We start from the raw sequence: 13,604 nt of genomic DNA, 5'->3' as shown, positions 1-13,604 counted from the left end.
ATATATATATATAAATATATATACATATATATATATATATATATATATATATATATCCATCTAAGAGTTCAAATCTTGACTTAGCCAATAAATAGTCAATATGTTATGTAGGCCTTATAGAAAAGAATTCAAAGAAAACATGATGGAAATAGATAATCCTAATATCTACTAAAGTTTTCATAAGCTGGAAAATAAATGATTGCATCCCTAAAATGAGGACCTACAAAGACTTGGAGAAAGAGTTCAATGAATCTTCAAATCGGCTCCTTAAACTTCAATAGCCGGAACCTACAGTAGTAGTAATATAAGTAATGGGTACGCCACATATCGGAGAAGGGTCCCCCCACTTTCCTAGAGTGAGATCTTTCTTTTATCTTTTACATGGCTTTCCCAATAACTATATCTATGTGGGCGCATAGTTAAGGCATAGTTAAGGGATAAGAAGATTGCTACTAAGTAAATCATTCTCTACTAACGAGGAGTACTCATATCATTAGGTACATTTGAATACAACATGTCAACTCATGATGTGTAACCACCCCTTTTTCATATCCTCTCGGTGCTAGGACTAACTCCACACGGATTCTAAAAATTATATACTATATGTTTAAGATAACTAGTGAACACCACAATTCAACTCACGAAGGTCATTCATCCTTTGACCTATCTTATAAATCTTTTAGGATGTAGTGAGATTGCCACTAAACATTTCATCTCAACTCACGAAGAGTTTTCACCCCAAAACTCCCCTTTGGACTTAACTTAGCTTCATTCATTCAATCATGTGTGTGTGTGTGTACATGTGAACATACCCTGTATATATAAGCATCATTTCATTGACATTCAATTTTGTACATGCTTAGAACTTCATTAATCACATTACACACTTTAACATGCTTCTCATATTCATATAAGTCATTTTGACATAATCTCTAGAATATTTCTCATAATAAGCTTCAGAAGTCACCGTAACAAGAACAACATCACAATCATATTAGTTCACATAATATGCCTTCATTGACTCTTTTACAATGCATAAGTAACTTCACATTCATATAATTGAAGTAAACAACGCCACCAAAAAGGTAGACCATACCACTCAAGAGCAATTCATAATGAGCGTTATTAATGAGAACATATTTCTGTTCTTCCAAAGCCTTCATACTTATTTACCATTTACTCAATATTTCCTCGTAAAATAGCCCTTAGTCCAGTAGCTAAACAACCATATTAACACAACGGAACCAATTCTCAAAGACTACAAAATCATGCTCATTCAATCCATTCCTTAAGGCAAAAATTGATGAAAAACTTTAACATATTTTCATTGAAGTTTTAGTATTAAAATCACCAACTAAAATTAGAAACATCATATTTGAACCATTAAAAACGATTTCATGCAAGACCCATATTTAGAATTAAAGATAGAAGATGTTTGGGTTGAATACCCTTTTTGAAAGTCCATTAGAAGGGACTCCTTGAATGAAATAGGGTTAAAGGATTACTACCATACCTTAAGTAAAATAAACCCCAATGATTTTGATGAAGAACTCGGACACCAACAGCCCTCTTAGCTCCTTCTTGACTTATAGCTTCTATGGAACTTGACAAAGAGTTTTAAGAAAGAGGATTTTTGGGTTATAGGAAATGAAGGTTTAAATTAGTTCCTAGGGTTGAAACATTTTACAATATCTAAAAAACCCTAAAACTATTACCCTAGGTTCATAAAAGACTTGGGGTGAATTTACCAAACACCCCAAGCCAAAACAGATTTTTGAAAGCTTTTTTTGCATCTCACACGCGGCTCCAACCAACAGGCCTTTTGTTCATCAACGGCCTGTTGGTGGGGTTTTTGTTGGTAGGGTCTGAGACTTTCCAAACATTCAGGCCTTCAGGTCCAATCAACGGACCAAGTCAACGAGCTTTTGTTGGACCACTGGCCGTCAATTCGTCTTGTTGGTGGACATTGCCTAGGCCGTCTTGGGTCGTATTCTTGGGCCCTTCTCTAGGAAACCTTGTGGGTCCTAGATTGGGTTGTACCCGGAAATTAAACCCCTATACATAGTCGTGAAGTTCTTAGTTACATCCCACAACAAGTTTAAACAAAATGAACACTTAAAACTCACTCAAACACATAAAGACACACAAGCACGTCCTAACGCACACCTTGTGAACGTCATGGACGTTTGACCTCCAAACGTCACCAAACATCACACACTTCCTAATAAAATCAATAGAAATCATTTTTAAAAAAAAATAACTCGCAAAACAGTCACGAATCTCTAGTTCACCTTAGTTCGTTTTAGGGTGTTACGTTCTCCCCCACTTACAACATCCTTATAGAAACATAACACATTACATAATGAACAAAATATTCATATTAAATGCGCCAAACTTACAAGGAGCATCAAATACACATTCACAAACATATCGCTAAGCAATACATGCAATTTTTTAAAAGGAAACTTCCAAGTTCAAGCATATACTAAATTCTTCATTTTAGGGAGGAACTACCTTCTCCAACATTAGTCATATTCATATAAAACAGTTTTACAGCCATTGAAGCCACAACTCATGAAAAGCAATTTCTTTCAAAATGAAGATTTTTACAGTGAGCATCACTGTAACACAGGCAACTTTGCAAAACTACACAATTTCAAAACTGACTTTCATATCTTCATTGTATGGAGGAACTACCTTCTCCAACATTATACATCACTATACACATTGTACTCAAACTCATTGAAACTTTCATCCATAAAAAAGGGAATTTTGTCAAAATTAGAACTTCTTTATAGTAAACTAGAAACTTCACTGTGTCACATGCTTAAAATTTCAATAATGCACCCTTAAAGCAACTTTAACAAGAAGGCATGACAATATGGTAGAAAAGGCCATACTAAATCCAAAGATACTTGGTAAGTTACACTAAGTGCAATGTGAGAGTACCTTCCCATACTACCACTCACACTAAGTGACCCTTGAGGATTCTTTGGACTAAGTACACTACATGCAATTCTACTTAATATTCATTATGCAAAAGTTAGCTTTAGATTTCTTCTTTAACATTAGACCTGAAGTCATCTATATTCATATACAACACAAGATAACTCATTCATACACTTCATATTCAAAACAACCTTGAAGCATTTAAGCTCTTATCATTAGCTAGAATATTTCAACAGAGCATAGGTTGACTACCAACTTTTCACATGCCATCATGATAACTTCAAGAGCCTCCCAAACATGATGCCATCAAAGCACTTTTAACAAAAAGGAGAAATGCAAATTATACTATTATACAATACTCTTTATCACTACCAATTACTAAGGATTATGTCTCAAGCTTGAATAAGAACAAAACGGAAAGATGAGGATATCAACAACCTTTCTACTCAACTCATTCTCCTACACTAAGGGTAAAACCATCTTCAAGACCTCATACTTCAAAGTACCACTATATTTCTCACAAGATAGGAACTCATTCTACTCGTAACTCATGATCATCAAGACAAAGCATAAACTCTACTTGTCAAGCGTAACACTTTCCTCTTAGGATTCAAGCGTAGACAAACTTTCTAAACATCACCTCATTCAACTCTTAGGAACCACATTTCCCCCTTATGGTAAACCTACGTAGGAATCTCAACCAAATCACAAGAACAATTAGGAAACATTAACCACATAAGAGGGTTGCCCTCTACTTGTAAAAAATCTCCACATCCTCTCAACATTCCTCAAATTTACATCTTAAAGAATTTCTACCATCATTGAACATAATCACATGATAATTCATTTGCTCTCAAAGGTACTTTATTCAATCATTATACTTCTAACCATTCTTAGAACTACATGACAATAAAGTTTCTCATTACAACACTTCCAGTCTCATTAATCATACCTAGCCAAAAATGGCATCACATCACAATTCTCAAAAGTCACCTTCATATCTACTCTTCTAGACACAAAACCATCATAAGAATCAAAACTCACATTTATCTCCCAAAAACATAGAAAAATCTCCCCGTCCAAGCAATCACACATACAAAACCACCAGACAAGGGAACATAAGAGAGAAAGACCTTGTAGAGTTAAGTTCTATGTCACAATTAAAGAGTAATGAAGAAAGTAAAACTCTATCATCCAATAGCCTCTCACTCATGGATGTGTCACGACTCACACCGATGAAAAAGACTCTACTAGACGTGGCTTGTTCACTATAGACCCTAAACTATTTCCCAAAAACCTTACACTCTAATACCAAGTGTGTCACGACCCGACAGCATCCCTTAGAAGTTAGAAGCACCTTTGGATCATCACAAGGCGTACTTGACCCTTTGGGGTATTGTACAAGCCTTTTAATCATCTTCATAATATAATACATGAAAAGAAGTGAAAAATTAAATTTTTTTCACAATTAATTTAATACACGAAACATTTTTCATAAATAATAAGGAAGTCTCATTGTCACAAGCAAAACTTAAAGAAACGATATGATATCTTAGGGACATGGACCTTTATATTGAAAGAAATACATAATAAGTCTTTAAATAAAGAAACTAGGAAATGGGACTATGCCCTCCGATATATAAGGACATACTTTGTATTCAGAGAGTAGATTTCAGAACTTCGTCTTCTAGTCTTCAAAAGCCTCCAACCAATACTTATTAAGTATAGAAAAGTAAGGGGTTAGTACAAATAATGTACTACTTATAGAATATCCACTAACATGCAAAAGGGGTCATTTTAGCATAAATAATATTTCATTCCAAATAAGTGAAACAATCATGAATATACAAGTAAAACAACATAAGAATCATCATCTAACACATAAAGAAGGATTTCCATAATCTTTAACAAAAGGACCATTTTACAGTGAAATAATCAAACTTTACGGTAAACTACTTTTGCATTGCAGTGACCTATCCTTATTCCAAAACAGTGAACACCGAAAGTGTTTCCAAGGGGAAGTATACTCATTTCCCTAGAAGTTTCCCTAACTAAGGTTATCCTAAGTCTCAACAAGGTAAGACATGAAGTAAACTACCAAACACCTCCTTTTATACACACCTAGGTGATCCCCAAGATTACCCCGGTCTAGGCTTACTTGCATGGAAGAAAAAGTCCCCACTAAACAAAAAAAATTAGAAACACACCCGAAAAACACACCAAGACTTTTATTTTGCAATGACTACATAGTGCAATGAATAGATGGCGTCGTATTCTACCACCTACCCAAAGTAGTACTCACTTTTAGAAGACTAAGCTCATTCACTTCATATAAAACACACGAAGACTCCCCTTTCGGAATGCCTTCCTAGTGCAATGTATAGATAAAGTCCCATTCGAATACCTACCCTAAGTAGTACACTCTTTAAAAGACTTTTAGTACTTTAAATTCAAATAAGACTCAGCAAGACTCCCCTTTCGGAATACCTACCTAGTGTAATGGACAGATAGAGTCCCATTCCACTATCTACCCTTAGTAGTACATTCTCTTTAAAGACTTATTACTTTCGTTACTTTTGTGGGGGTTTGCTTAACCGACAAAGACTATTTGAGACAAACATGGAATCCCGATACTTTCCTTATCAAAGAAGGATCCCCCCAGTTGTATAGAGTGAGATCTTTCTTTAAGCTTTTACATGGCTTTCCAAAGAGTTAAACCTATGCGGGCGCATAGTTAAGGGATAAGGAGATTTATACTAAGTAACTCATTCTCTACTTACGAGGAGTACTCATCTCAAAAGGTACTTTGGAATACAACATCTCAACTCAAAGACTTTAACCACCCCTTTTTCATATTCTTTTGGTGCTAGGCATAACTCCTACGTATTCTAAACATTATATACTATAGGTTAAGGACAACTAGTGAACAACACATCTCAACTCAAGAAGGGAATTCATCCTCTGACCTCTCTTTTAAAGCTCTTAGGATGTAGTGAGGTTTATACTAAACACTTCATCTTAACTCATGAAGAGTGTTAACCCAAAAAATCCCCTTTAGACCTAACTTAGCTTTATTCATTGATTTAAGTTTGTGTATATGCGTGTACATATGAAAATGCCTTGCATATAAGAAATATTTTATTTACATTGAATTCTATACATGCTTAGACCTTCATTCATCACATTACACACTTTAACATGCTTCTCATATTCCTATAGTTCATTTAGACATAATCTCTAACGTAATTCTCATAATGACATACATAAGTCACCTTAAGCATAACAACATCACAACATCTTACTTCACATAATATGCCTTGATGGATCTTTCACAATACACAAGTAACTTCACATTCATAGAATTCTTGTAAACACCACCGCCAAGAAGGTGGACCATACCACTTAAGAGCAATTCACAATGAGAGTTAATAATAAGATAAACATACCATTCTTCCAAAGCCTTCACACCTATTTACCATGTACTCAACATTTCATCATAAAAGAGCCCTTAGGGCAGTAGCTAAACAACAATATTAATACAAGGGAACCAACTCTCAAAAACTACAAAATCATGCTCATTCAATCCATTCCTTAAGCCGAAAATTGATGAGCAACTTTAGCATATTTTCATTGAAGTTTTTGCATTAAAATCACCAACTAAAATTAGAAATATCATATTTGAACAATTAAAAATGTACACGCAAGACCCATATTTAGAGTTAAAGATAGAACAAGTTAGGGTTGAAAACCCTTTTTGAAAATCTCTTTGAAGGGACTCCTTGAATCGAAGAGGGTTCAAGGATGACTACCTACCATATGTAATATAAACCCCAATGATTTTAATGAATAACTCGACCACCAATGGCCCTCCTAGTTCCTTCATAAGTTCTAGCTTCTATGGAGTTTGAGAGAGTGTTTTAAGAAAGAGGGGTCTAGGTTTTAGAAAATGAAGTATAAAATTAGGCTTTAGGGTTTGAAACACTTTAAAATAAACTAAACGACTCTAACCGCCCCAAGCCGAAACAATTTTTTGACAGCTATTTGGCAGCTCACAGACGGCTCCAACCAACAGACCATTTGTACATCAACGGCCCATTGTTGGTGGTCGGTGGTTTGGTCTGAGACTCTCAAAACATGCATTCCTGCAGGTCCAATCAATGGACCATGTTTACGATCCATTGGTTGGATTACTGGCCGTCGATAGGTCTTGTTCGTGGAAACTGCCTAGGCAGTCTTGGGTTCTAGTCTTGGGCCCTTCTCTAGGGCCCCTTGTGGGTCCTAGGTGGGGTCTTACCGGAATGTTAACCGCCTATATATAGTCGTCTAAGTATTAGTAACATCCCACACCTATTTCAAAAAAAATGAACTAGTAAAACCAACTCAAACACATGAAGACACACAAGCACTTCATAAGGCACACCTTGCAAACGTCATGGACGTTATTGGATGTTTGACGTAGAAACGTCACCAAACTTCACACACGGACTATGAACATCAATGTAACTCATTTTAACACAAGACAAACTCAAGAAACATTCACGAAGCTCTAGTTCACCTTAGTTTGTTTTAGGGTGTTACACTCTTAAATATGTGACATTGGTGTTCGTCCTAATTTGTGTATTGTGTATAGTGTGGTATGGTTATGTTCTTCTACTCTTTATTTAATCATCTCATAAAAGTTCCTAAAACTTAAGCAACTATCATTCGCGGACGAATGTAGTCCAAGTGCTGGAGATTGTAATACCTCCAAAACAACTTTGGTTAAACTATAGCTTAACACTTGTTTATTGATTTTTTGAAGTCCTATAATAGGTTATAATGATGTTAGGAGGCAGTGGTTAAAGTTTCATGAAGTTTGGAGGTCTAACATCCAAGAACGTCCATGATGTTTGAAAGGTTAGCCTTGAAACGACCTTGTGTATCTTAGTGTGTTTTGTCAAGTTTTATGTGTTCCGTTTGGATGAAATTGATGTGAGAGGTGCTAATCTCGTATATGAACTTATTGAGTTGGAAATTTCCGAGAAAAATTCCCAAAGGACCAATCAAGGGTCCTTGTGTAAGGACGCATCCTGTAACCCAAAATTGCCTAAGGCAGTCCCACCTCCGGAGGGCAATCTACGCCCAGTAGACTGGTGTACGCCCCGTAGGTTGTGAGCATCAACGGAGACTTATCCTAGGGAGCTAAGATCCTATTTTCCAGTCTCATTCTCAAACAACGGTGGCATGACAACCCGTCATGGGACCTACACCCATCAATGATGGCCTCCAACTGTTCCCTAATCACTGTTAAATGTGGGGGTGAATTGGTAAATTCACCCCACGTCCAAATAAATATTTGGGAAGTTAACTAAGGGTTTTTTGGTTTCTTAAGTGGGTTTATAATGTCACAACCCGAAAGTACCCCCTAGAAGCTAGGGTAACCTTAGGTCGTACAATTGCGTACGTGACCTTTCGGAGGTCTTGTACTATCCATTTGCTATCATTCATTATATATGACACACCCCGGAAATTATATGACCTAGACTAGAGATTAAAAAATTGAGTAATGATTATTTTATAAAATAAGTATAATAAACTTGTCGAAGAAGATTTAGAACCAAAACGCTAAGAAATGACCATGACGTCCGAAAACTAGCGAAATTGAATTGTGACCGTCGTTAAGTCTTAGGAATGTTTGAGAGTGTGTTATTAGTCTAAAAATTATAATAAGGCTTTAAATAGGTAAAATAATATATATAGGGTTAAACGTCCAGGTCCGACCCCCCAATGATTACCCGAATGGCCCACAAAGGGACCCCAATTTGGACAAAGCAAGCTGCCAAGAGGCAGCAGCTTTTGTGCATGGAGGGAGCGAGGCCACGTCGCTGAATTAGCACACCCAAGGCCAAATCTTTGTATTTGACTCAGACACATTACAGAGTCTTCTGGTTCAAAAATTATTTTTGGAAATATTGCGGAAGCAGCTCCGCGACGCGGGCTTATTTCCTGATGAAAAATTTGAAATTTGAATTCGAGTTGGACTTCATTTAATGGTCAATTTAAGTTAGGGATCTTTTTGGTATTTTAGGGGAGGGTCATATATTGATTTTCCTTCAGCTTTCCCTCAAAATTACTCACTCAAATCAAAGCCCCAAAACAAATCCCAAAAGCTCTCCCTTCTCTCTACATTCTCTCTCTACTCATCCTCCATTGAAGACGCTTTGAAGGTTGAAGAAGAAGACCAGATTATCCTAGATTCTACTCAATTTCGTGGTGATTCATCCTTAAGGTATGGTTTCTTTCACTCTTGGGATTCTTTTGCCAAAGAGATCCTTTCAAAAAGATGATTTCTAAATCTCCCAAAACTAGGAGTTTTCCTCTCACATGGGTTTTCTTTGAAAAACAAAATTATGAATCAATTGTGATGAATTATAATGAACTAATGTTATTTGAGTATATATTGATGGTTAATTGATAATTTCCTATGAGATATCAATTTCATGAAATCCTTGAACTGATATTATGAATTCTGAAGATCATGAACATATAGATTGGTTAAATTATTGTAAATGTATAATTGACTTTTTAATTTACCTCTTTTATGTAATTTGTTATGTATTCTGGGTAATGAAATGATTATTGTATGATTGAAATTAGTTTCCTATGATTAGGATAAAGTGTTAAGTGATTGTTTTACTCACTGGTATGTGGTTCTTAAAGTTAAAGGATAGTTCTCACTAATGAATTCCTATGATCTATTATGATAAGATGTTCATATAGGGGTCTAGAAGAGACTAATATGATCGTGTATGATGATTATGATGAGTTAAATAGAAATAAATTCTTAGCACCGAAAGGTCATGTAAATGAGATGGAGGCCTGATGTTTAGTATGCCCGGCCTCCCACATGTGTTTCCTCACGTTAGCAAGTCCGGATTCCCTAGTTATTTTTTGTCTCATTAGATGGAAAGCTCTATGTATAGTAAGTCAAGGTTTCTAGCAACAATTTCCTTGACCCTTAATTATGTGCCCACACAAGTCTCTAGCTTAGTGTATCCACCTAAATAGCTATGTATGAATGTTTATATCTTAGGCAAGTGTTAACCCTCTCTTTTGGGTGTGGGAGTAGAATACTGGATTCCATGTAGCTCACATTGTCTCATGTCGATTATTTTACTTATTTACCTAATTTAAAAGTAAATGAACAGCCTAAGTATGTGAAATCTTATTAGGGTTGTCTTAAAGGCTACTACAAAGTGTGAGGGAGGGCATGAGACTTCTCTTACACATTGCACATGTGGGATCCTAAGGGATTGTTCAGTATAGTTCTCTTATGATTATGATTATGTTGATAAGCTATGATTAGTATTGATGTATGAAGCATGTTATAGATTTATGAGCATATGTTGTAAGTATAAGATAGGTTGCTTAATATTATACTTAGCTTTTGATAGGTTATGGGGTTTTATTTGTGGCATTGCACAAGTCTTGCATGTGTTTCTTATAAGTTGGGTTATGATTTTCCATATATGTGTATATTGAGTTGTTAGATATTATGCATGCTTTTGACTAAATTGTCCCTTTTTTCATGAATTAATGATTTTTATGCATAGTGACCGTACTTAGTGCATATGGATTATACTAACCCATATTTCTTCCTTTTTCCCAAACATTTTGGTTTGGGCCATTGAGGAGATTTGTCTCTATTGGAGAAGACGACTTGGATCTTTCCTAAGTCAATTGGTGAGTTCCTCATCTGTTCCAAGGATATAGCCACTCATCAAGCCTTATGAGTTTTGCCAATGTTTTGAGACAATTATTCCATTCTCATGTTGAGACTTTCTTGTAGCCTATATGGGCATATTGTAATATATGATATGCGAGAAGTCTAAGTGAACTTTTTTATATAGAAAAGTTTTAATTTTTCCGCATTTTCTTTACCTATGATGTGCTATAACAAATGATAAGGGATAATGGAAGTCCTCTTAGAGGAAAAAGGCACCTGTTACACCTCGGGGGTACTATGTGTCGTAACAAACTTTGTATCAAAGCATGAGGTTGAGAAATCTTAGGGTTAGTGTCTAACTAAACCACATCTATGTAGGGTCTTATTCATTATTGTGACGCGTGCTACAGTTATGAATAAGAGACTATGTGACGCTTCAGAATTCTCACTCTCTTGTTATTCCATTAGTCGTTCCTAAAAGTCTTAGCTCTATTTATTCCTTTTCTTCTAGTCTCTTTCTTGTGCTTATAGGCAATGAGTACAAGAAGGAACAATGCTCAAAGGGTTGAAGAGGAGACTTTGAATGAGGTTGTTCCCCTTCAAGCTCCAGAAAACCCTCAAGTTCCTATTGAAGAAGGGGCTATGTCTAATGTCGAGCTAAGGTCAGCCATTCATAGCTTGACTCAAGTGTTGGCTACCCAAGATGTTAGGGATGGAAGGGTGCAAGTGAACCCCAATAGAGTCACACTAGTTTACTTGATAAAAATTATGTGCTAGATTTTGATGTAATATTGGGAATGGATTGGTTCCATGCTTGCTTTGCCTCTATTGATTGTAGGACAAGGGTACTCAAATTTCATTTTCCAAATGAATCCATTTTTGAGTGGAAGGGGGGAAACTCAAATCCTAGGGTAAAGATCATTTCGTGTGTAAAGGCTTACAGGTTTATTGCAAAGGGTTTTCTCTATAACATAGTAATAGTTAGGGATCTTTAATTTGAGGTCCCTCCCATAGAGTCGGTACCAATCATAAAGGAATTTCCTGAGGTCTTTCCGGATGACCTTCCCCGAAATTCCTCCCGAATGGGAGAATGACGTTAGCATAGATTTATTGTCGGATACACAACCTATTCCAATCCCTCCTTACCAGATGGCCCCGCCAAGTTTAAAGAACTAAAGGCTCAACTCAAGGATTTGCTATATAAGGGTTTTATTCAAACAAGCATATCTCTATGGGTTACGCCAATATTATTTGTAAAGAAGAAGGATGGGTTTTTGAGAATGTGTATTGACTATCGTCAATTGAAAAATGTCACCATAAAGAATAAGTACCCTCTCCCTAGAACTGTGACTTGTTTGATCAACTCCAAGGACCAAGTTACTTTTCAAATATTGACTTGAGGTCGGGTTATCATAAACATAGAATGAGGGAGGTTGATATTCCAAAAAACAACATTTCGAACAAGATATGGTCACATTCAATTCCTACTGATTTCGGTTTTCTCTAACTAGTGCCCCGGTGGCTTTCATGGACCTTATTAATTGAGTTTTTTAAAAAGTATGTTGATTTGTTTATGATTGTATTTATTGATTATATTTTTATATATTCAAGTAGTTAGGATGATCCTATGAGTCATTTGAGGATAATTCTGCAAATTCTCAAGGGTAACCAGCTTTTCGTTAAATTTAGTAAATGTGAATTTTGGTTGAGTTTGGTTGCGTTACTTGGCCACATTGATCGGAGGAAGATGAAAGTCATCAAGAATTGGCCAAGACATTTTAATCCTACCAACATCCAAAATTTTCTAGAGTTGGCCGGTTATCATAGGAGGTTTGTTGAGGGATTTACGGCCATCCAATCTCCATTAACGGCTTTGACCCATAAGAAATCTATGTTCGAATAGTTGGAACCATGTGAAGAGAGTTTCAAATTATTGAATAATAGACTCACCTCCGCTCCGGTATTGACTTTACCGGAGGGTACCGATGGGTTTGTGGTTCAGTTTGATGCCTCCCGAGTGGGTCCAGGGTTTGTGGTTATGCAACATGGCAAAGTAACATCATATGCCTCTAGGAAACTCAAGGATCGTGAGAAGAATTATCCAACTCATGACCTTGAACTTCCGTTCGTTGTTTTTGCATTAAATATTTATAGACATTATCTCTATGGGGTACATATTGATGTACTCACCGATCACAAGAGTTTAGATTATGTATATACCTAGAACGATTTGAATCTATTTCAAATAAGATGGATAGACCTTTTAAAGGATCATGATTGAGAGTCCTTTACAATCCCAGAAAGGCAAATGTAGTAGGGGATGACTTGACTAGAGTTTCCATGGGTAGTGTGAATCACGTGGTTGATGATAACAAATATTTTGTAAAAGATGTTCATAAGTTGGCTCGTTTGGGTGTCCGACTAGAAGACTCTTCAAAGGGTGGTTTGATGGTTCCCCAAAACTCTGAGTCGTCTTTAGTGGTTGGGGTGAAATCCAAGAAATACCTTGATCCTATATTGATGGAGTTGAATGAAACGATCATTAGTAAATCTAACGAGTCATTCACTCAAGGAGAAGATGGGGGCTTAGGCACCAAGGAAGATTGTGTGTACTGGATGTGGATGGGTTGAGGGAATTTATCATTGAAGAGGCTCATGTCTCCCGATATTCAATTCACCAGGGATCCAGAAAGATGTACCGCGACTTACGAGAAACTTATTGGTGGAATGGTATTAAAAAGGACATAGAAGATTTTGATGCTAGGTGTACGAATTGCCAATAAGTAAAAATGGAACACCAAAGGTCGGATGAATTAACTCAATATATATATATATGAACATTGAATTCATAGTTGGTCATACTCGAAGGCAACACGACTCGATATGGGTCATGTGAGTAGATTGACCAAGTCGTCACATTGTGTTCCCGTCAAAGTCACTTATTGGGCGG

General features: G+C 36.3%; 1 pseudogene; it reads left to right on the top strand.

The window, feature by feature from the left end:
• LOC114077150 overlaps positions 1-13,285 on the top strand; it is a 114,253-nt pseudogene extending 100,968 nt beyond the window's left edge.
• Positions 13,286-13,604: the final 319 nt, after the last annotated feature.

The sequence above is a fragment of the Solanum pennellii genome, chromosome 5 (genome assembly GCF_001406875.1).
Source record: "Solanum pennellii chromosome 5, SPENNV200".
NCBI lineage: Eukaryota > Viridiplantae > Streptophyta > Magnoliopsida > Solanales > Solanaceae > Solanum > Solanum pennellii.
Note: the sequence above shows the minus strand (reverse complement) of the source record. Positions and strands in the feature narration are given on the sequence as shown.